This window comes from Cavia porcellus, unplaced genomic scaffold, assembly GCF_034190915.1.
Source record: "Cavia porcellus strain 051 isolate PalLab524CR breed Dunkin Hartley unplaced genomic scaffold, mCavPor4.1 scaffold_21, whole genome shotgun sequence".
Classification (NCBI taxonomy): domain Eukaryota; kingdom Metazoa; phylum Chordata; class Mammalia; order Rodentia; family Caviidae; genus Cavia; species Cavia porcellus.
This window is the reverse complement of record NW_026947504.1, coordinates 11,661,591-11,687,700: the sequence shown is the minus strand read 5'-3', so window position 1 is coordinate 11,687,700 and position 26,110 is coordinate 11,661,591. Positions and strand designations below refer to the sequence as shown.

Genomic DNA, 26,110 nt, shown 5'->3' with positions numbered 1-26,110 from the left:
TTGGGTCAGACCGTGTAGCATTGCAGACTGAGATAGCTGTGCCTGGGATATAAAGCTCCAGGGAAGGCTGCCAATCAAGCTATCATCTTCTATCAATTTTAAGAGAAGCAAAAGAACCATGTTTTGCTGTAAGAGGCCATCCTGTGCATTGTTAGATGCTTAATATTACCACTAGTTTCTACCTATTAAGTGACATCAGAAACTCCTTCTTTATTATGATGACAACAACAACAAAATATCTGTGGAAGGCACTGACATAAAAAGAAAAACTGTCCCGTAGAGACAACCAACCTAGACCAAAGACACACTGTCTTCTCCATCACTGTCACATTTTCTAACAGGCCTGATTGCCTCTGCCTCTCTTCTCTACAGTCCATTCTACACACAGTAGCCAGAGTTCCACTTAAAATCTGGCTGTTACTAGAATCCTAACTCTACTATAGCCTACAGGATCGCAAATGACCACACTCCTATATTCCTTTTGATCTTTTCTTCTGTCACTGCCTTTTTGATCACCTCACTCCTGCAACACTACCTTCTTCCTGTTCGTCAAACATACTGTGTTCATTTCCACCTCAGGGAAACTGTACCTGCTGCTTTCTCTGCTGAGAATGCTATTGGATTTCATCTGTCATAGCTGGCTCCATCTTGTCCTTCAGGTGACTCAAATGTCATAATCTTAGGCAAATGATTCATTATTGGTTTCCTTATCTGTCTCTGTCATTCAACTAGTTTAAGAAAACAAGTCTGTTTTTTCAGTCTTTACATTGTAGGTGCTCATTAGATGCTGGAACTATGAGATAAAGTTACTTTGACCTTCAAACATCTTGCACAGAAGCTTATATTTCCAATCCCCTATTTTTACTTAGCACTCTACTATGAGTATTTTCCTCCATATCATTGAATATTCTTTCTAAATATTTTTCATTTAAATGGCAACATATCCTTTTATGGAATACTATAGTCCATTCAATAAATCATCTGTGGTTGAATGTGAAGCTATTTCTTTATTTTCCTTTATATGCATTCCTTTAACACCCATTCAGTATACAGAGAGGGTAGGAGAATTTGATTTTTGATGTTGATAATAATACCAGACATTTCTTCAGCTAGACATCCAAATCAAACACATACAGCTGTATTATTTAGGGACAGAGTAGCAATGGATCTGTACCAAGCAATAGGAATAAATAGCACTTGCTGAAATTTTTCAGTACAGCATGTTGTATTTTTCACAGAAATAGGGGAGCATAAATACTTCCACTGTGGATCTGTTTGAAATTTTAAAAATGTGAATGTTCTAGCCTTCAAGCTGCTTAAGTAAGTGGGAAGAGGAGTACATGGCGCATCACTTCAATTTCCAAATCAATGCACAACCACACAGAAACATTTAGATGGAAATCAACAGCTCAGGAAGCCTGGTCCTGGCTTCTCTTTCACAAATACAAGACCACAGAGTTGATGATTATCGGCTCAGCAAAATTAATCACACTCTCAGTTTTTTACATACTAAGCAGCCCTGAGTTTAGCCACACAATTTGTTCCATTTCACATTTTCTGCTTTTTCATTCAAAATGCAGAAATACACTTAAAAGTGAGAGAATGAAGCATATGAGGGACATTGATTGAAATTCTACCAGGGCATCGACTTCAGGTTTTTGATGAAAATTCTACCACACACGTAGACAAATATTTTCTCATCACCCTTCATGGCTAAGGTGACATTCCAGACCCTACATCCGAGGCCTCTCTGTACCAGTAAAATAAGATAATATAACTCAAGCTCTGCCTACTCTTTTTGGACTCCTTCAGGTTTTCCTCATCAGAATACCTCCCAGTTTCTTCCTGGGTTTTCCACTGTCGCTAAGGAGTAAGCCTACTGACACCCCTCCTCTTCATCATCACTTGTACACTGTCCATGGCGTGGCCATCCCGAGTACGCTAAATGCATGCACCCAAACTGCAGTTCTAAAGTGGCCAAATGTAAATGCCCGTGCATCAATGGAAAGAGTCCCTCTCCCTGCCTCTACCAAACTCTCTCCCCTAACCCTCTGAAAAATAAATGTCTTCAGCTCCAGCTCACACTCTTGACTCCACTGGCATTTACTCTGCGTTCACTGAGCAAGGTGGAATACTGATGGCATGTCATTCAGTTTTGTTTTAGGCCACAGGCACACAGAAAACAATTCTTCATACCCCTGTCTCCAGCATGTAGCAATCCTGCTAAATGTCAACCAATGCAAATAGATGCCAGACTGGCTCCCCCGGCCAATAGGTACACACTGTAAATACCTGGCCCAACTCTAAAACAAGTTTGGACCCAAAGCAACATCCACTTCATGACAATCATAAATCACTTCTTTGCAGTGTGAATTGGGCCTCGACAAACTCACTTGATTTCATTTTGAATTTTTTCTTCTTCTTTTTTTTTAATAACCTTTGGTATAATTTTGAGAACCTTCATCAGGAAATAGCCACATTAACCCATTCAAAGTTAAGGCTAAAAATTTCTTCCATGTATTCTGAAGATTTTCCAATTAAAAACAAGCAGCCAAGACATTGCTATGCTTCCCCCATTGTGGCCTGCCACACCACAGCTGGGGAAAAGATCCCAGAACGAAAATAAGAAAGTGGAGCTTAAAACCCTTAACGTGGATAGAGAAGGAGCAGAGAGATGCTTGAGATGCTAGAATAGAAGAGGCCAGAAGATTACACTAATCTTTTTTCCTCTGCCCAAATTCCTTCCATGAGTTTTGAGATGACTTACATCAAGCGTGAAATTCACATTCCGAGAGCAATCCAAACCAGTGCTGAGAGTGAGGTTATTTGAGGGTTATCTGTAAATACAACATAGCATTTTTGCTGTAATCTCTCTCCTTTGATAGGGTCTCCAAGAATGTCACTCTCTATAGTATATTAAGATTGCTCTAACAGGGTACTCTCTCTTTAGTCTCTCTATTCATCACACAAAGGTTTGTCCCACATACATGCACCTGTGTATGTTGCATTAGTCTCTTAAACTAAAGCCATGTCCTTCAGGCCACACTTGCCTTTACTTTAACTAACCTGTGAGCCATTTTGAGTTGACTTTTGGATGGCTTAAGAAAATTTTGATATGCTATAAGCTTTGGGGTTTCTACATGTGGGTAGCCAGTTATCCCAGTATATTTTTTGAAGGTACAATCTTTTCTCCATTTAATAGTTTTTTTTTTTTTCATTTTTGCCAGAAATCAATTGTCTATTATGTGGGTATCTATTTTGGGATTTCATATTAGTACTTCGGTGGTTTGTCTATGTTGAAATAAACACCATTTTGTCATGATTGGTGTAATTTTGTGATAAATTGTGGGATTGGGGAGAGATGGAGCTCTATTTTTGTTCCTTTGTCAAAGTTCTTTAGACTATTGAGTCTTTTGTATTTCTACAGAAATGTAAGAATCCAAATGTTAATCTTTATGAAAAATGATGTTGGCATTTTGATAAGGGATTGTGTTTTCTGATCTTTATTATCTTCTTCTAGTCATTTTTGGTTTATTCTGTCTTTCATTTTTAATTTCTCAAGGAAATATATGACGATATATATAAACTCCATTTATATTTCTTGTCTAGTTCAGGGGTTATAATTGCAAAAGGCTGGAACTTCCTTGATCAATATGGTAGTTACTGGACATGTATTTTATCTATTTTATATTTAAATTTTTAAAACTTGAATAAGTTGAAAACTGCAGGCAGTCCTAGTAGAGTCTCGGAATGATGATGTAACTTTTCTAGATTTAAACAGAACCCAGAATGACTGTTGGGCTACTGCTTTTTGCCTTTCTTTTTCCAATTTAACCATACCACATCGCTTAGCAGAACAACTCAGCATAATAATGAGGAAGGTTCACCTGTACCAGCATTTCTTTCTAAACATTTGGGTTAAGAAAAAAGTTAAACCAGGCCTGATGGTACAGGCCTGTAACCCAGCAGTTAGGAGGCTGAGGCAGGAAGATCCCTATGAGCTCAAGGCCAGCCTGGGCTACATAGTGAGACCCTGTGTCAAAAACAAAAAGAGTGAACGATTTTTGGAGGTAGATGGACTGGTTTATGTTCTACCTCTATTGCCCATCCCTTGTATGACATTGTGGAATTTATTCCATTGTCTTCAAATTTTAGTTTCTTTATCTGCACAACAGAAATAATCATACCTCCGCATGTCGTTGTTGTGAAGAATAAAAGGATGAAATATGTGTAACAGAGCACAGAACACCTAATTAGTGAATGAGTAATATTTATTGACATTTTTTCTCACTCATTCAACATTTTGACAATATGTATAAAATAAGAACTTTCTAAAAGTGTTTTCAAATTCCTTTCACTCAGCATCTTTTCACTCAGTTTGGCATAGTATGATTTCCTTCAGATCCTAAACAAAAATAACTAAAATATGTATCCACGTATCATAGAGTTGGCAACAGCCAATTAATACACTCTTTGCCATTACGTTCAGTGCCCACTGTCAAAAATTTAATAGGTAAAAGCAGAAGGATGGTTTTATGTTTTACAAAACACGTCAAACATATATTTTCCAGTTTGGTCCACTTAATAACCATAGGAAATAGGAAGATCTATGATAACTGGCATCAGATTTCAAAGAGGAACTTGTCTAAAGTCAAATAGCCAAGAGTTGGTCCATGGACCAGGATTCTTTTCTCCATGACTCAAAGCTTGTGGTCAGTGCATTTTCTTTTCTTTTCTTTTCTTTTTTTTTTTTTTTTTTTTTTTTTTTTTTTTTTTTCCTTTTTTTATCAATACTGGGGATCGAACTCACGACTGCTTGCTTGCAAGGCAGGTACTTATGCCGCTGAACTAAATCCCTAGCCCTGATCAGTACATTTTCTATGGAAATGTTTTATTGTCTTAAACAGTAAGAGTTAAGTGGCTTACAAAGTTGGTGAGTCCAAAGGAAGTTTTAGATTTAGGAGGGACTCAAGGTACTGAGGCTTAGTCGCTTCCCATTTTTTCACTCTATTCTGTTTCACAATGACCTCAGGTTCCAGTGATGGTGATCTGTTTTCCCACAGGTCAATGAATATTCATTTAAAATCAGTTAAATAGGATTTTGCACTACCAATAGTGTGTCTCAGTATAACTGATTTATGTTTATCCTTGAACCAATTACTATGGTCACATGAATATGAAGCTCCCATTGGTCAGTCTTATATGTTTACTCCTGTAGCTCAGGAAAGAGTGACTTTAAATGCAACCACTAACAAAGAGTTGGAGGGAAGGCCTCAGAAGGATACTGAGGTGTAAGTAGATATTGTCTAGCAAAAATGACAGACACATACTATGCTATGCACAATAAAATTTTGGCAAAGCAAATTAATTAAGTGTTTTATGCTAGGATCATACATAAGCAAGCTATGTTCTGATATTTATTCATTTTTTATTCAAAATCATTTATTAAGGGCCTCCTTTAATCCAAAACATAGGGTTGGTTAGAAAGACACTGTCCTTGCCTAAAGTAAATCTATAACATGAGGATGCAAGTTGGATGACTTCCTACTTCCACAAAATTATTAGTCTCACTTTTTCACAACAAAAATAACATGAAATAGTTTGCAGAGACACACAGACTGTGTACTCTAATATACTGGGCAGGATAGAAATGTCATCAGTTGCCATGACAATCTATTTGGGCTGTAAGACTATGTGGCATTTTTCATATTATCAATCAGAAGCTAGCTCTATTTTACAATAATGTACAACATGGATACCATGGAGAAGAAAATATGGATAAAATAAGTAGAGGGAAAATGCAGAAATTGTATTTTATAATGCCTGCGCTGAAACCTTGAAAGTTTGGAAGGAAAGCTATTTTCTTTCTAAATATTGACTTTGACTTTCAAAACATGTACTTCCATAGGTTTCTTTAAATTCCACCAAAAATCTTATAGGCATGAAATTTTTTCACTATGTTTGGGACACAGTGAATTTTAATAATAGAATGTATCTGCAAGGTCCTGTAGGCTAGTGCACTCCCACAGCTAACAGATGGAGACTGAGATCTGAGGAGCACAAATTCAGTGCCCAACACTCCACAGGTGAGGAAATCTCAACCAGAACCCGGATGCTCATGCTTGTAAATCAAGGTTCCTTCTACAGCACCTACCAGTAAAACCTCTGGCAATTATCAATTCAGAAGAAATATTTACAAATATTTTACATTATGAACTGTATATTCATTCCAAAACATGTAGTATAATTTAAGTTCAATTAATCATGCCCTGGAGATGTGACAGTGACTGTTTGTTTATTTAATCCATGTTACTGAGGAGTGAACCCAAAGCCTGAGACCCATTTCTAGCCATTTCTTACTTTGAGACAGTGTGTCTCTAAATTGCCAAATTGCCCAGATTGGGCCAAACTTTATAATCTTTTGCTTCAAGCCACTTAGAGTGCTGGAATTGTAGGTATGCACCAATATACCTGGTTAATTAGTATTTTTATAATAAGCACTCCACTTCATAATAACTAATCATTTTCATATTTCCTGACTTAATTGCCCCTTCAAGAAGGTCTTGCATACTTGTAAGGGAAAATTTTTAGCATTCTTGATAGCCAATTTTGATAATACATTCCTGAAAAATACATATAAACATTTTCTCCTAAATCAACAAAATACATACTACCTTAGTTTATAAATGAATGACTTACATGCAATCCTCAGTTTACACATTAAAGCAATTTATATTATATTGTATTAATTCTCTAGGGTCACAGTAGTAAAGTATCACAGTGCAGATGACTTAAACAACAGAAATTTGTTTTTCTATCTATTTAGAGGCTAAAGTCTAAAATCAAGGTGTCAGCAGGTACGTATATTTGGAGGGCCCGCTTGTTTATGGCTGTTTTCTCTGTTGTCTTCTGATACTTCCTCTGTAGGTCTGTGTCCCAACCTCCTTTTATTATAAGGACACTTGTCACACTGGATTAGGAACCACCTAAATAATCTCACGTAACTTAATTATTACTCTGAAAGCACTATCTCCTAACCCAGTAACAGGCTGAGGTTGTATTAGGAATTCAACAAATGAATTTGGGATGAACATAGCTCATGAATATTGAGCCCACAACAAATGTATTTAGATATTTTAAGAACTGCTTTATCTTGTTAGAATATTAAAAATTAGCAAAAGATAACTTCTTTTCCCTGTTTGTAGATATAGTCAAGGCTTTAAGAAAAATAAAATCTCATGAACCTGAATCAAGACCAGCAGTTTTCTGAAGCTTTTGATTTCAAGCAGGAATCTAAAGTGGTATCTTTCTATGATCTGTTGACAATTTTGGAATTTTAGAAATCTAATGTTCAATTTATTAGAAAGAAAAAACTTGCTCCCTGTTGAGCCCACCGTAGGCCCACAAGAGAGGAAGCCATGCGCCCAGGGTGCGGCCTCCATTGGGGGAATATGATGAGCAGCTGTCCTGTACCTCTCCCCTGCCCCAGGAACCTTGGATCTCAGGAACCCAGGCCAATCCCGGCACCACAGTGTGGGCTCAAGTGCAGGAAACGTTTGGGAATTAACAACCTGCAGATTCACAGGCACACAGGAAAATATCAAGGTAGAGGAGCAGGGTGCAATCTCAGACCTGCAGCCCACCCAGAACAAGTCCACAAGACATAGACACAAAAGAAATTTTAAGTCGCACACCTGAAATTTCTGAAAAGATAGCAACTAAAGAAAAGACACAGCTTAGTGCTTACACCGTTTAATGTGCTGTTTGATTGCCTTGCATAGCTGTGTCTGGTGGTCTGATTATCTATTTAGAGGATAACTGTGCCTTATAGTAACTACGATTGGTTTCCTACTGTCTTGTTTTTGAAATCCAGCACCCCATTATTTTGTTTCATTTTATTGCTTTGTTTTATTATCTTTAATATAAAAAAAATTAAACAAAAAGAAAATCTTTGAAATGTCATTTTCTCCACATTATATTGCCTGCTGCTTGATCTGTAGTTCCATGAAAACATGGGCTGAGAACCCAAGGAACTTGACACATCAAATCAAGTGGGATAAAAGTGAAATGTCACAGAACTAATGAACAAGACACATGAATACCAGAAGTTCAACTTCAGAACACACATAAGGGTTTATTGTGAAGTGGAAAAGTTTGAAAATCCACTGTATTATCTAGCATTATTTTCTATGTCCCTTAAGGGGAAAAACTGGACTTCTCTACAAATGTCCCACTGGAATTATCCCAGTTAGATACGTGGTTATGTCTAGAATATTATGAAATTCAAATTAAATAGCAAGGCAGTATTAATATTCACTGCATCTTTGAAAGAAACCCGTGACACAGATAATGTTATGAAGGATAAATAATTTTACAGCTGCAGAAACCCAACAATTGTCCTTGTTCTAGATCTTGTTCTGGGAATTCAAGGCCTCCTTCTTCAGGAATCAAAGAGCCAAACCTCTCAAGGCCACCGCTTTGCTTTGCCAGTGCATTGCGTCCAACAAGGCCCAGCTGCTCTTCTGTCATCTTCTCCTTTAGCCCAGGATCCAGCCACTCTAAATCAAAACTTACAGATACACGTCATACTTCCTCTCACTCACACCATCAGAATATCTTCTTTCCTCTTCCTGGAGTTCCTCAATCCTCCTCTTTACTTTCACATAAATAACAATGTGCCCTGGTCTTACTGGGAACCACCAGAGTAACAAGAGAGTCTACCTGATGTCTCACATTTGCAGTAGATGTTTTGCTAGTGCACAGTCACACATTTCTCCATCAGTTTACTTATTACTCTGTTAAAACTACCTATTGTAACTTTTGTCTTGTCCTTGAGCAGTTAAGAACCTGAGGACAGAGATGCTCTTTCTTGTTCATGGGTATCCAAAAAGACTAATACTATCCTGGTTCTCAAAGATGATTTGTTAAATGAATGATAAATAACAAAATCTTTCCAAGAATTATGCCAAATATTCAGTCACTGGAAGCTGTTTATTTACCTAAGTATTACAATTAGACTTTACAATATACTTTTGGTTCAAGTCTCTTATGAAAATAGAACAAGTCAGATTTGATGGTGTCCACCCAATATAAAAATTCAAAGCCAGATACTAAACTACCCTAAGTAATCTGATTCAGATTTTTTTTTCTGTTTTATAAAAACCAATGCTAAAGTCTACAGAGTTTTGAGAATTAAAAACGAAATAATAGGAGAAATGGATTAGAACATAAACATTTTGAATCAGTTTATTCAATCATTCATTAATATAGAGTAAGCTCTTGAATATGCAAAATGATGGCAATATAAGAATAAAGACGAGGAGTGTTATGTTTTGTGTCTAGATGTCCCCTCAAAGCCTCATAAATGGGGACTTTCAGAGGTGGCTGGATCCAGTGTTTAATGCTGGGATCAAGGATGTGTGATTATTTCACTGGTTGGTTTGGGATAGCTCTGAGTTTTGGGTAACAAGATAGCCCACCCTATGTGTGGGCGCTACCCACTCTAAGAATGTGGGTAGCCTAGATGGAACAGAAGGGACAAAAAGGGACCTGCAACTTCACTTGTTTCCTGCTTGCTTCTTTTTTCCTGCCATGAATTACTTCTTCTCTGCAATAGCATCCTGCCTTGGAGCCAGCCAATCATGTACTAAAATTTAAACAAGCTGTGAGCTAAATAAACCTTTCCTCCTTTAACTTTGGGTATCGTTTATTTTGTCTCAGCAGCAAGAAAAGTAACTAAAATAAGGAGAAGGACTCAGTTCTCATGAAGCATATATTCTGAGGGAAGGCAGGCACAAAAAATACAAAATGAATAAGAAAAAGTGGCACAAGAAAGAGCTACAAAAAGCGATGAGAGAAGGCCTTTCTGAGGAGGTGGTGTTTAATCTGAAGATCAGGAAAGTGAGCCATGGGAAGTTCTAGGGGGCAATAAAGACCACAAGATAGAAAAGAGTCAGACTTCTAGGGAAAAGGTGAGGTGGGAGAAGAAACGAACAAGATAGCTGTAAAAGATGACACTGAAGCCACAGGAAGGGCCACATGCAGAGCCCAGCAGACGGGGTTAAGGAGCATGGACACAGTCTAGGTGCCGCGGAACAGGGAGAAGTGATGTAACCAGTACCCTTCCACTTCCAAAGGTTTTTCACCAATCTATAGTGTCTACGGTTCACAAAATCAGCATTATTGAACTGATATGTGAACCAGGTGTTGCACCCAATAAACAAAAATTCATTTGTAATGCATTGTCCAGAAATAAAAGGAAGGTTTTTAAATAAAAGTTACACTTAGGAAAATTTCAAAAGCAATCTGCCTGCAACGTGAGTACTTTAGCCATGCTTGCATGGTTAGGATTTGCAGATTTCAACATTATAGTATTCAAAATGCTGTTATGGTGAGAGAATTCTCTGCCAGAGGAGTGTAGACTCGGGGACTAAATATAAAGATCATTCAGACACCAGACCTTCTGCTTCAGGCTCTGTGCTTTATTCCAGCCGTGTGGTGTACAGAAGGGATGGGGAGAGAGAGTACAGGGATCTTAACAATGTGCCTTGAAGAGAGTTGCTCAAACCTCTGCATTTTGTACTTTGTAGCACTTTAATGAGCTTATATTATATGTTTCTACATAAACTCTATGTCATTTTCAACCTAAAATTTTGTTGGTAGAATACAGAAAAAGTAAAAGAATATGAAGAGAAACAGGATGAAAAGTTCTGAGACACTGATAACTCTAAGCACACTACTCCACCTGCCTCCCTTCCCTTCTTCTATCAAAGGTGTGAAGTTCACTTTGCACTGTATGCTCAGGACCTTTCTACCAGCTGGGACAAAATCTTTCTTCCTTTATACTCACCGAAGTCCAGGGCCAAGGGAACCAACTTCTACTTATCAGCTAAAAATCCTTTCTTTTTGCTCTATATTGAAGTGAACCAAGAATAATGTAATTTCAGCCTGAAAATCTTGGGAAATAACAAGTTTGAGAAAGATCAATAAATTTCCTTGATATATACTTTTTAAAAAGAGGATTGTGGCAGGTAAAGGAAAGTGCCAAAAGCTTGCCTCAAATGGTACTTTGCTAACTTGATCAAAAATCACCCCTTCTGAATTCTCTGCCCTTATCTAATGACTTTAGCTTTCCATTTTCCATCAAATCATGCTTCCTCCTTCATTGGTTGGTGCTGAGTGACTGCTGTTGGCCAGGCTTTGTGCAGCAGGCGCCCACTTGATTATGTGCACCAATGTGATGTATATGTTATTATGAAATGAGATGAACCATAACTAGTGCATCTGGACCATAAGATAATGGGGGAAGGGGAGAAAGCTGACAACAGGAGAAAGAAAAGCTATCATTTATAAATGGAAGTTTCAAGTACAGACTTAATCATTCAAAAGATTCCCTACCACAAAGCTGAATTTTAATTTCTTTCCCTAGTAACGGTCTGACCTTTAAGGGTCCCCCTCATGGCATGTTGTAGTGAACTGATATCCTTCGACGATAGTAAATATGAGCCAAAATAATGAACTAATTAGCTGTGTCTCAGGATGGAAACCATCAATTGCCATCTCTTTGCCACTGCTTAGAATGAGAAGAGTCTTGTTCAAATGAAAACAGTGAGTGCTCAGTGTGAGTTTCCTTTCATTAAACTGAAATAGCTTTAACAATTCTCAAGGTGCTTCCTAGTTAGCCCAGCTATTTCCATTGTGGTTAGGCATAAAGGCTTGGAGAGTTACATCATTTGCTAATACAAATAGTTTGCTTTTGTTTGCAAGCTCTGTGTTTCACCAGAATTTAATAGTGAGTCATAATTTTTGCTATGTTTTAGAAAATCTGACCTATAAAAAGTTAGAGGGGTCAAAAAAGAAATTACTTTAGCAGCACAAATGCCTGCCTGCCAAGTACGAGGTTGTGAGTTTGATTCCTGGTACACAAAACAAAACAAGTTAGCTTCAACTTTGTTTTTATCTACTGCATTGGAAATTCAAAGCTAACTACAATTTTCAGTAGTGGTTAGTATCACCAGGGGCTTTCAAATAGCCATTTGGGAGAGATAATACTGACAGCCTGCCCAGAGAATTCTATCCTCTTGGGTCTTTGCAGTCATTCTATTGGAGATCCCCACAGGCCCCCTCTTCCATCCAAATCAATTGCATAAAAAAACAGACCTATTTCCCAACAAAAGCTCAGCCAAAATAGCACCTTTAGGGAAGCAGCTACTCACAGATGTGATGCTTACTAGATTTCTTGGTCCTAGAGCTCCAAGTTCAGAGCTACCTGGTGAGCTGTGGAAAACAGATAATCTTACCCCACGTCTTAGCAGGATGAAACTTCTCAGGTGTTATAGAAAAACAAAACGAAGACAGGGGTCTAAAAAAAGTCATCAAGTACAATGAAGGTTCATTTTACAGAAACAGTAACTGGCAGGTCTCCATCTCTACTAAGAAAAAACAGAGGAATGAGATACACGCTGTGACGGAAGGATTAAGGCATCCCAGGAAGTAATTTTCTAAAAATCACAGGGTCCTACAAGAGTCTTTTCAGCTCATGGTAACCTCATTGGTCTGAATTCACCCCAATTTTCAGCAAAACATAGTCTGTAGGAAACCTTGCTTCAGTGTTCTCTTGATTTTACTATAATCCTCGTACTGCATTTTTACAAAGGATATCAGCACTAACTGTGCTTTACTTAACATAGACTATTAACTTTCAGAGGCAACAATAGTAAGATAATGCAAAGCTTACCCTTTGGAGTTAGAAATATTAGGTTGGAATCCAGGTTTCGATATTTTTTATCATTATCTTGGGCTAATTACCTGACTTCAGTCTCCCTTCAAAGAAAATAGTATATTTAAAGTACTAAAGAGAAAATCTGTTACTCTAAACCACTTCATAATATCAATTAAGTACAATTTTTACTACTGCTATTCATTTATGAACTCTACATAAGACATAGCAAAGATCCGGCTTACTACTTTGTAACATAAAATGGAGCCCAAAGCTTGTTACAGTACCATATACTCAGGCCAGCTCTGCATATGCTAAGGTAAAAAGTAGTCCAGTTGTGTCCAGCTGTGGAGATGGGGATCAGGGATCAGGAGAGCATCCCTATATGTGCCTCTATCATAAAGGTCCCTATCAACATAAGGACCACCAAGAAATCTGCCATGTCTGTGTTTGTAATAGAATGTTCCCAGTGCTATGATGCCCAATTCCCCGTTATTACTTCTCAACAAAGAATAAGGCCCATTAATTTTGCCTACTAAATCTTTCTCTGTAATTATACATTTCCGATTTTCACTTTCCAAAGCATGTTGACATCTGCTCGCTCATATGTATCATAATCTTTATGTCTCTGTGACTCTGATTAGAAAGCAGGCCTCACACACAAATTCTGCTTGAGGTATATTCTCCATGATCAAAATATTAACTAAACAGATCTTACATGTCTTCCACAAATTAGTACAGGAAAAACACTCATTGAATTCAGAAGATCCCTGGTTAGTCAAGCATCCAGAGAATAGAGAAAGGCATACTATAGATTATAACATGATAATAATATCAGTATTAATTGGAATTTATTAAGAGAGAGAAAGAGAGAGAGTGTGTGTGTGTGTGTGTGTATGTAATGCTGGAGATGGAACTCAAGGCCATGAGCATGCTAGCAAAGTGCTCTCACACTGAACCCCATTTCCAGCTCCCCATTAAATGTTTAATACTAATAGGAGAGGAGTAGATTGTTACATATATGCTCTGTGTTTCTATATCAATCCCCAGGGAATGGTGGCCTTTTGTTTTCTCTCAATAGGTGAAGGGGTTACTTTATAGGAAGTTTCCAAACGCATTGCCAAGCTCTTACTACCTTTTTCCAAAAAGAAATGTTTTTATTAAATGGATATGTAGTGCCAGAGATAAACTCATGCCATATTTTTAACTAATGCATGAAACTGCTATACATTAAAGATGACATTTTATTCTCTGCCTTCTCTGCCCTTTCAGGACATGTCCTCCATGGAAAGGCTGCAGTGGTTCCCAGGCTTCGCCCCCTGTAATTCACACGATTTCCTGCTCCTCAAACACACACATGGTGGAGCAAGTAGATCCTAAATTCATTACATCACTTTAGAACAAGGGTGATGTGCTAGGATTGCTCACCATTCTCACTTCCAGACCTGTGGCTTTTGCTTTGATACTATTTATCAGAGAGTCCTCCTTTGGGGGAAGAGTCATGAAAGGAAGATAGAGCATTGCCTGTATGTGGTAGATAAACTGAATAACGTTGCCCTAGAGATGTTCAGTTCCTAATTTCAAGAATCTGTAAACATGCAATATTACATAGTATATTTCCTAGAGCCATCATGAAAAATTACCACAAAATAGTAGCTTTAGACAATAGAAATTTATTCTTTGACAGTACTGGAGGCCAGAAACCATAATTAAGATGTTTCCAAATTAATTTCTCCTTTGAACCTCAGAATAAAAATCTGTTCCAGGTCTCTCTAATAGTTTCTGATGCTTACTGACAATTCTTTCTTGATAGTAGACACATCATTGCAATCTCTAGCTCCATTGTCCTATGTGTCTGCACATTATGTTATGCTATTTTTGGGTCTGTGGCCAAACTTACTTTGACTAGTATTAGATACTGCCATTTATTACAACTTTAACTGATCACATCTATACTCTATCTTCAATTAAGGTCATATTTACCAGGGGATAAGATCTCTATCTATCTCTTCTGCAGACACAATTTAACCCATAACACATGGTAAAGAGAACACTCAAGTGTGATTAAGTTAACGGTCTGGAGGTGGAGAGATTAGCCTAGATTGCCCAGGTGTGCCCAATATAATCCCAAGGACTTTTGTGAGAAGGTGGCGTCAGGATCAGAGGCCACAGCAAAGATAGTCATTTGACCAGGAAGGAAAATACTGGAATGATGAACTCATGAGAGTCCCCCAAAAATTCTAAGAGTCCCAAAAGCTGCAAGAAGTAAGCAATACACATTTCCTTTGATCCTTAAGAAGGAATTATTCCTCTCGGCACCTTACTTTTACTCCCTTAAGACTAGAACCTAGATCAGTCTCACTCAAAGTTATATTTCTCCTTAATATTGAGCCATGTTTTTCTCTCATCCACTTATAGTCAGCGAGATGACTTCACTAGAGTCAGAGCAGAAAGTTAGTTTCTCTAAAAAAAAAAAAACTTTTCAAAAGCGTCACAGTTGCCATTTCTCTTCGTACAAAATAAATAAGCATTGTTTACCTGGACATCTAAAGGAAGATGATGAGAGAGAGGGCAGGTAAACATCTGCCTGCTGCAGATGCCATTGTGATGCCATCAGTAAGTCCAGAAAACCTCTTCTGAAGCCAATGACCAGTTAACAATGCCAACTGTCTGCCATTGGCAGAGGAGGAGTAACAGCCTTGGCTGTGGCACATGCCATAGGATACTGGCTTATGCATCAGCTTGAACTAATTAAAAAAAAAAAAAAACTGAGTAAGGGATAATATGTCGCTCTTCCTTTGTTCACATGGATAGTTCTGAGTGACTGAACAATTGTGTAGGTGAGTTTCCGGATGAAACCATATCCATTGTCTCATTTCTGCTCCCAGAACCCAACACAGTCCTGGGGTATACATGCTCCACAAATACTGAATAAGTGAACACAAGAGTCAGGCATGCTTAGAGTCAGAGCTTCTCCTCGGATACATATCAGCTGCCTTCAGTAATTCACCTTACAGACCATGTTTCTGCACATGTGATACTTAAATTTAATCTCGGGACAACAATGAGTTTTTCTTATGAAATGCTAGAGACTTAAAATAAGATGTTCTATGCTGAAGTTACTTGTTTTTTAAAATTATGCTTTAAATTTAATTGATAAATAATAAGTACATATCCACTTAAGTGGTATAATGTTTCAATAAATACATACTTTCTAAAAAATCAAATAGGCTAATTTACATGTCCATCACCTCACTCCATGATTTCTTTGTAGTGGGAACACAGAAATACAGGGCATGATATATTCAACATCCTGAATGAAAACAAAAAATTGCCAAACAACATTAGTAGACATAGCCATCCTGTCTTTTGATAACTAAGGGAAATAGAGACTTCAAACAAATAAAATCTGTGGGAGTTTATCACCACCTGACATCTAATATATTGTAGGATATTACAAGGAACGCTAAAGGAAATTCTTCAAGATGCTAGAAAAAAGATACTATCAGTACCAGAAATTATTTCTTAATAAATGTCCACAGTTGAAGAAATTAATAAATGGATGGTAGCCAATGGCAACTTGCCAAAGTATTTTTTGTGGCAAAGTGAAGCCACTATTTGCAAATATCCGTTCACCAGTGACAAAGTGGCCGGAAAACATCTCTTGCTCCTTCTGATTGTGGTTAGTGGGCTCTAGCTGGCACGGGAACATTCCCCCACAGGCCAGAGCTGAATGAAAAGCAATTCAAATTTTAGTTGAAGGAGCTGACCTTCTTTTTACGCACACTGGTTTGTGCGTCTGTCCTTGTGCCCCTGGGTTCTGCGTATTCTTGCTCTAACACAGGAAGAAATATGTGTAATCCTATACTGCTTGGAATTAAGAAGACAATGCAAGTTTCCAGTGTCTCCCTGACCTCTGGGAGTGCTCTCATTTCTTTTGTCTTATAAATATTTCTGCTAACAATTATGTATGATTGGTGGTCTAATCCTCCACTTGGTTATTAACATCGGTAGCCCATGTAAGAGTTTAAGTGTGTGCGGTGGCAGGACTGTGCCAGGTCCTTGGCAAGAATGTGCGGCACAGAGGTCAGCACAGACCTTGGAGCTCCCACTGACCACCGTGTTCACCATGTCCACTCTTATTTCTCTGAGATTTAACTTTTTGTCTTTAAAAGAACAGATTCATACTTCATCCTTAGCCCCCAAGGTCCCACGTGATGGCCCCTGCTTTCCGTTCCAGCCTTTTGCCTGTGGCTCTCCCTTTCTCCCGCTCTGCCTCATTGCACTGGCCTTTTTTCCAAACATACACATTCCATGGTCATCACACTGGCTCCCTCTGCCTAGAAATGCTCTTCCCACAGATTTTTCCCCTCACTGGTTTCTCTTCTTTCTCAGCTCATGTGCCTTCTCCCTAGGTCTTCCTGACTGCCCACTTTTAAGATGCTACCTAATTATCACCATGAGATCTTACTTGATTTTTAAAGCATATATTTTCTTGATGTTTTAATTATTTGCCTACTTTGCCTTACACTGTAAGATTCATGTAGTTAGGGACCTTATCTAGGCAAATAGTTGCCTAACCAATGAATACCCTGCATCTGAATCAGTGCCTGTCATACTAATAGTTCTGAATGGTTTCAAAAGTCCTTCCATGTTGTAATCTTCTACAACTCAAATTCCACATCCCAGTGCCCTCAAACACTGTGCCCTACAGTGAATCTGCACAGATACTGAGGGCTTTTATGGTAGAGGGAATCCCTGCAGCTGTGCCCTGGACAAGAGGTTCTCATAGGAGTTCTGTGCTTTTAGGACTTTGCCTGATTGGGTATCAGAGAGTTTGCAACTGGCCACCTCGTTTTTCCTGTCAACCTCTGGATTCCTCGTGTGTTTTGAGACAGAAGTGGTGTCTCGCCTGTGTGAGTTATGTGAATGTCTCTTAGAGAAATCTCCTAGATGTTCTTTTTCCCTAACCCTCCCTAACCATAACCTTCCTCCCCAAGAAGTCTGTCCTTGTTGAACCAAACTCAAACCTCTCAAACCTTTCCCAGACCAAAAGAACTGAAAGGAACTCTTGTTATAAACCAAGGATTAATTTGTATCATGCACAAACATATATATATATATATATATATATATATATATATATAGAAAAAAAATATTAAAAGTAAGAAGACACAGAGCCCATATCTGTACTTACTTTAAATCTGTGGCTTTATGGATGAGGAAAATGGGAGTGTAAGCTAAAAGAAAAATCTGAGGATTTGAATTCAAATTTATGGATTCTCAAAAAGAACAGTTCCCTTCTCTACTAGCAGAGGTAAAATCAATCTTAGAGCCATCCCTGTGTTGAAATTTAGGTATTACAGAGCTGCAGTACTGTGTTGTCTCCAGAAGAAGGGCCAGGGATGAGAAAGTAAGATGAATGTAAGAATAGCAAAATAATTTTTGCTATATTCATGAGAAACTCATTTCTATGTATGAAATTCTATTCGTTCATCTCAGTTATCAATCAGGCTAGTGTTGATTACAATGACTCTATTTCATGGACTGGACTGGCTGTCAATGAAATATATTTTAACATTTAAATCAGATTTCTAGAATGAGAAAATGTTCATACATTTTCATTATCTATTCCGATGGTTGTACTTCAAAAAATATACTTGTAATTGATATGGCAGTTGACAAAAATAAATCACAACCACTTTTCTCACAGAAAACTAATGCTATTTGGAAATGAATAGAAAGAGCAAATTATAAAAGCCAGAAAAGCCTCATTACTGTCTATATTTTTAAAGAAGTAATGCTCGGCTTTTGTACTGATATTAGATTCTGCCAAAAAAACAAGTCCTAATGAAAATGTCTCTCATTTAATGGTGGGCTGCTTATAATTCAGGGAATGAAGGAGATAGAAATGACCTAGATAACTTGGAAGCAAAACATCATTTCATGTGAATTTCCTTATATGTTAGATAACCCAGATAAAACAACACAATCTAGGTCATATGTGTTCCTGAGGCTCCATATCCACAGCTATGGGTACTGCTTTAATTTTCAGATTTTCTCTAGCATCAAGCATTGTATCACACATAGTAGGAATTCTGTTAACATTTGCTTCGGATAATACAAATCAGCACTCTGATCCTTTGTATTAGCAAGTGTGTGGTCATTTTACTCTGGTTTTTAGAGATTCATTTTGGAAATGTTTTGAATCACAAGAATCAGTTAAGAATCTTGTATCATACTTTTGCACAAAGATGTTAAAAGTCATTGAATGTAGGATTTAAATGAAAAGAATTACTGAAATGCAACAAAAAACATGCTATTTATATTGCAGAAATTTTCTATTTATCACAAATATTCTAAAAAACATTACAAATGCATACAGGAGAATGCATACAGGAAAAACAGGAAAATCTGTTTAGAGTCTCTCTCTGGGGTGAATTTATATAAATTTGTGAATAAATGTATGTCTCTATGTGTGTACATGCATGTAATATATTCTAAAGTATTTATATGAGGAGTTTATTTATATAACTATTATAAACCTTTTCATACATGGAAGCATTTTCACATCTAGTGCAGCTTCAAAACTTGTGAATAAATTTTAAATTTATCTAGAAACATTGTCTTATATCTAGATCACATGTTTGAGGGACTTAATTAGAAATTAGCAAAAAAGTATGGAAAAATTTTTTTTCTCTCAACAATGTACCTTGTGCCTGAACTATGTAAATTAACAAGACCTTATAATCTTGTTGGTATAAAATAAATCAGACTAGACCAAAGCACAAGTGGATTGAAGAAAAGCAGGATTTAATAAAAATGTTAAAGACATATAATAACACACGCAGGCAATTCTTTTACTACTTGATAAAAGTAATAATGCTAATGAATACCATTACTGGATATTTTTTGAAACTGTAAATTAACAGAATACCTCATTACTATTGAAAAATTAAAAGTTGAGGGCTGGGGATTTAGCTCAGCGGCATAAGCACCTGCCTTGCGAGCAAGCAGTCGTGAATTCGATCCCTGGTAGTGATAAAAAAAAAAAAAAAAAAGAAAGAAAGAAAACAAAAGAAAGAAAGAAAAGAAAAATTAAAAGTTGAGCAAAATATCACTGAGTGAGTTTTGTTGCAGAATTTCCATTTCTGATAAGGCAATGAATTCACCTTATAGTTCCTAGGGTTTTAGTGTTAAAAATACAAAATAAACCCATGTGTTGTAGTTTAGTATTTTGATTACTACATGTTCATCAATTCATGATGATGCAAATAGTTGCTAGAATGAAGGCTGAGATTTTAAGACTTTATATGATATGCTCTATACATCATAGTCATTTTGTTTTCATTATATTTTTGGATCGTCTCAAAGGAAATTTAAGATATGTATTCCCAATTAACATGAGGGAAGACTACTTTTCATAGAATATTAGCCTGTGTCACTATCATTTTCCAAATAATAAACAATATATACTTCTATAAAGTGAGTCGAACAATGCTAAAATAATTCATTGCATAATACACGATATACTTGATTGGAAGATACGGCAGGTCAGGTTATCTCAGAAAGTGGGATGATTTTTTTGACACATTGGAATACTGATCAGAAGGAGACCTATTTTAAATCTGTTTGAAGCTGGCAGAGCAGTGCTTGGATTTTTGATCTGCCATGTTACAGTTTAGGTGTGATCAAAGATCTGAGATGGACTTGAGAAGTGACTACAGTGTATTATTTGAGCAACACACCTATCATAATCTTCGAAAACTTTTTTTTATTTTTAAAATTGATCCTGTGTTCTCAATTACCATCTGAGCAAGAAAGCAATTAGCTCAGCATTAATTTAGTACAAAAGTAGTTATCCTGCATCTCCAGGTACATTACCTGAGGTTTACTTAACCATCTAAACACAAATACCACCAAATATTGTATTAGTCAGAATTCTCTATGGAAGTACAACTAGTAAAGTATATGTAATTATAAGAAGGAAGCAATTTATTAATTTGCTTGCCCAGTCAGAGGCTGAATGTGCCATGATGGCAACCTGCATGCAGGTGAGCCAGAGAACGTAAGAGCTGCTCAGTCCAAGCAGGAAGCCTCAGAACAAGAGGGACCAATGACACAGCTTCACTTCAGAGCTGAAGGTCTGGAAAATCTCAGGCCAGCTCTGGAGTGAGTCCACATTGAAAGGCTGAAGAGACTGAATCGAGGCTGGCGTCCACCGTCCACGGGTGAGGACAGCAGTAAAAGACACCCACTCAAACAGAATCAATCTTGTAAGCGCTGCCTGGTTTCTGGCTCTTTCCACTTTTGCTCCTGTGCACCCTGTTACTGGACTGTGCATCCCACTCCGTGACAGGTTTCCCCCACCTTTCCGCCCTTCCAGTTCCCTGAAATATATGCTTATTATCTCTGGAATTCCCCTCATAGATACACATAGCCACACCCAGAAGGATGCTTTATTAATCTCTCAAGTGTCTTTCAATCCAATCAAGTTTAAAATCAAAACTGACCTTCAGAAATACCAGTCATTACTTTTGGCCAAGGACTTAACATGATAAATATTAGGCAGAAAAGGCGGTAGTGGATCAAAATGGTATGACTTCAAAATGGGCTTCCAAGACTAGCTATGACACTTGGACACTTCTCTTACATTAAGGAGATAAGGGAGTCAGGGGCAGGAAAGTAAAAGGAATTGTACAGGAATTTCTTAGAGTTACTGCCATGTGACCAACTCCTTTCCTTCAGAATAAGGGAGACAGTAAGGTACTGCAAAGAAAATACCTAAGAAAGCTGCACTGATTTCTGAACTTAGAGATGCGAAGTGGACTTGATTCTGATTTGCTATTTCTTTCTCTTTTCACCTCTTGATTTCTATTGCATCCCAACATAACACACCCCACATCCTCATATCCAAAGGAAACTTACAAAACTTTTTCTGCAGAGCCAAATAATAAATATTTTCCATTAAATACAATCTCTTGCCCACTTTAATATAAAGCAACCATACCATATAGATAAATTTATGGATATGGGTGTGTCCCGATGAAATTTTACGTGCACAAAAAGACAGCAAGCTCAGTGGCTGAAGTGTTTGCCTGGTAGTGCAAGGTTGTGAGTTCCAAACCTGGTACCAAAAAAAAAAAAAAAAAAAAAAAAAAAAAAAAAAAAAAAAAATCCATCAGGCCACAGTTGGCCCAGTGACCAGAGTTTGAAAGCAGACATCTCTGGCAGCAGAGCCCAGAGAATGTCTGCTGTGTTGCTGTCAGTCTCTGTGGCCATGGCTGTTAGCAAAAGACACTTGAGAATTTCTCCATGTCCAGGTTAGCACCACACTGTAAAAAGACAGCCAGCCAGGAACTGCTTTTCAAAAAGGAGTATATAGGAAGAGGAAGAAACTCAAACAGGGAGATTATCTTTGAGGAAATTGCCAGAATAAAAAGAGATAAGCAGGGCATACAAATGCTGAATAGAGGGCCACGTGTGTGAGGAAAAATAAAGATGGTTGCTATAGGTTCCCAAAAGCAGCCAGCCCTGCTGAGTGAGAAGAGGTGACCTAACTATTGGGTTGATGATATCTAATTTACCTTTAAGTGTCCCTAAGACTTTTACTGCATTAGAATACCCAAAGAGGTATTCTAGGAGCTCCTAGAGGCCTCTAGGAGCTCTGCAGGCAAGGTAAAGAAGATCACCAAAGCCTGCAAAATAAAAATAAACGTGCCTTTTTATTGCATTACATTAAATATTTATTCATTGTACCTTAGACATAGAAACTCCACCTTCTCCCCATATACATGAAAAAAAGAAATAGACACTGAAACAATTGCCAGCATTACTGTTAGCCAGTTAGGTAACACTCTGAGGGCTTCACCAATTCTCCAATTTCTACTTTGATTTTGCACTGGTTCTCAAACTTTAGTGAGCATCCAAATCTAAATAGCTTCTTCAAGTGCAGATTGTTGGGCTGAGCCCAGAGGTTCTGGCTGGATACTACGTGGGTGGGGCCTTGGATCTTGTAGTTCTAACTGGGTCCCCAGTGATACTAAAACTTCTAATTCTGCTTTCAGAACCGCTGGCTTAAGCCAAGGTTAGTATCAACAGTGACTCGTTATCTTACCAAGACTAGGTACCTTCTAATATTAGTTGAGGACATATAAATATTTAGATGTTTATATGGGTCATGAGCCAGATCTAGTTCAGTTTTCAGAGAGCAACTACCTTTAAGACAACTCATTCATGTTGCCAACACTATTCATCTCCTTTTGTAGTTTAGAAAACTTTCCTCATGGAAGATGAACTTTCTGGCTTTTGCATTCCTTTGCTCACGTATGCCATGAAGGTATTTACTTGCTGATACTAAGCATCTTACATAATGGCACCAGTCTACTCAATGCAAGAAAAAAGGATATTGAAGGGAATTTACTGACATATTGTCTGACATTGTCATGATCCATGAGTGGCAGAAAATAGACACCCAATGAGTAGGCAGATTTCCATCTGGCAAGAAGATGGCTGTAATGAGCACCAATGCAAAATGACAGAGAGTAACAGAAACTAGAAAGTCACTGGGAAAATTAGCTTCCCTCTTTCCACATCTGCAGGACACGGGGAGCTGCCAATCATGATCTCCAGAGAGACTTATCTGGGTTCCCAGCCACGTGCAAAGCCATGTTCTCCTCAGTTAAAAAAATAAAATAAAAAGGGAGAAAACCAACATGGAAAAAAAATAGAATCAGTCTGTTAGAGAGCTTTAAACAAATGTGGAGCTGTGAAACAAGCTGTCACAAATTGGCACAGAGAATGCAGAAAATCAATGTGAAAGGGAAGCAGCCTTTCGCAACAAAATAAAGCCAGGAATTAACTCTCCCCATTCCTGCTCCAGCACACAAGTCATTTAAACTGCAGGAGGCATGTTACTAGGGTCTGGGCTAATGCTTTCACACACGGTCTACCCTCTCCTGCAGCATGGGAGAGTGGGTGAGAGAGAGGCATGCAGGCGGCAAGGAAGAATCAATTTGGCCTTCTAGATAGATAAAAAGATATGTGATAGAGAGCTAGATCCGGGTATGTGTACACACATACATATATAAACATATACATACCCAAGTGCATGTATACATATATGAAGTATAGATACATATGTATACATACATATTCTGTATTGGCATATGAAAGTCCAGAACAGATATTTGAAACCTCTCCCCAGTGATATCTTTCATCTAGCTGAGTAGATATGCAACATAAATAGAAAAGACCATGACAAGTCTTAATATTTATAATGAGCTTCATATGAATTCACTACCACTTTACAAAACAAATCAGCGAACATAGCAATTCAAATTTCCCATATGCTTAGCCTTTCATCACTGCCTCTTCTCTGAATAATATGTAAGTAATAACGTGTAAAACAACTACAAAAGTCTTGGAAAGATTGTTTCATAAGGACCAGAATTTTGATATACTTCACTAATTAATGCCACACTAATCATGTTCTGAATCAGTATATAAAACAGGTGTAATAAAGATGAGCTATAATTCTTCCAACAGAATTCAGAAGCATTAACTGCTATAGTGAAAATTATATGATCATTCATTACAGTATCATTATATCCACTACATTTACAAAAAGAAAGTTTATTTGAAAATTAATTAGCATGCATACCTGTGAGCACAGTAGCAGTCAAGATAATTTCCTCTATAATAACAAAAAACCTCGAAATCTCAATGTTCGTCAGCGGGGGAACTCTGTTAATCATGGTTATGTGGGACTCACAATGAAGAGAGCTCTGCCTGAACACGTGTTTCCATGCACATTAAGACAGAAGATGGGGGCACAGAAAATCACACACAGTATTTGTTACTCAGCTTTCTCTCAGACATGAGTTACTTCTCACAGTTTCATTAACCGGCATAAGTACTGAAAATTCATTCCCCCATTAAATAAGCTGAAAAATAAAAACATACTACTGTGCCCAAGAAAGAAGGAAGCTAGAAACTCCTGGACAGCAATGAAAACATCAGCCATAATCACCCTCATATCTTGCCTGTGCCACTGCACTAACCTCTGAGCCAGTCAATCTACTCTACCTGGTTTCAACATGTGTCTGCCCTAACCTATTCATGCAGCACCCTAAGCATGAAAAGTTCTTCTCTTTGACATAACTCTAATAGTTATATAAATGCCTTGCCTCCAAAACATTTAGTGGAATCATGGCCTATAAGGATTCAATGTGCCTAACTCTTACCTCAACCCTGTACCACTTTTTGACCCACTCAAAGCATGTTTCTTACTCACCTCACTCTTAGCCATGGTGCTCTTCCCACATTTTTTCATCCTATGAGCTGCTCTGTATGTGTCTAGTGCTCATTCCTTCGACCTTTCCACTGCTCACTCAGTGCCTTTTATATTTTTCTTTCATACAGTGTTTATTCCCTTCCTAGCAGCTAGAATGCTTTTAATGATAAATTTATAATTTTGTAACTATTCATGTATTAACACATTATCTTTCTTCATCTGTAAATTCAGCCGGGAAGGAACACGTGGGGTTTCTCCACCATCAACCTGCCATAGTGTACCCTCACTTAGGACACAACCCTCCATAGAATAGCCTCAATACTACAGGAATAAATAGACTCAGCACAATCCTACTTTCAATGTCTAACGAAGATGAACAAACCAGTTAAAATCGGTATGGCAGAAAACCACTAATCTGAGATTTGAAATGAAAAGCCAAATGTTAGATGTAAATATGCCATTTTTTCCTTCCCCTTACTTCACAGTTTAAAAAGAATGTCCATACACATCCATTATGGCAGATGACCCTTCAAGTCCACAGGAGGTTGGTCTAGTGATGCTGTCACTGTTTACAATGAAAAGGTGGAAGCTGAAAGAAATGAAGAGATGGGGCTGGGGATTTAGCTCAGCGGCATAAGCGCCTGCCTTGCAAATGGGCAGTCATGAGTTTGATCCCTGGTACCAATAAAAATGAAAAAGAACAAAAAAAAAAAAAAAAAGAAAGAAAGAAAGAAAAGAAAAGAAATGAAGGGATGAGACTAGGCTGATTCCATATTGCAGCTATGGGGTGATGCCAGAGTCTGAATCAGAGACTTCAGACTGTGCATCTGTTTCTCATTTCTTCTGCTGTCCTAGTTCTTGATTCAACAATGTCAGTCTTAGAATAATTCATGTAGGAACAGTGGTCAATGAAAGAAAAATTATTCACACAATACCAGGGTCAGATTCTGAGTAGATACTCAAAGGATGATCTACAGTTTCACTATTCATGTCAGAATTTCTGCCCAAATCAATTGGTCAGCTAAAAAAAATCTTCAGCAAGAACTGGTTTCATAAATGTGACTCTTCCCAATATCTCTAAGGATCTTGCAGTCTCC

At 37.7% G+C, this 26,110-nt stretch overlaps 1 protein-coding gene and 1 non-coding gene across 2 annotated transcripts in view; one reads left to right on the top strand and one right to left on the bottom strand.

Moving 5' to 3' along the window:
- Positions 1-26,110, bottom strand: part of Kctd16 (potassium channel tetramerization domain containing 16) — a 256,072-nt gene that overhangs the window by 57,353 nt on the left and 172,609 nt on the right. The gene's annotated exons all lie outside the window — the stretch shown is intronic.
- On the top strand, positions 7,239-7,375 carry LOC111753742 (small nucleolar RNA SNORA2/SNORA34 family). Its single transcript, XR_002788537.1, has one exon. It is a non-coding gene; the product is annotated as a small nucleolar RNA SNORA2/SNORA34 family (small nucleolar RNA).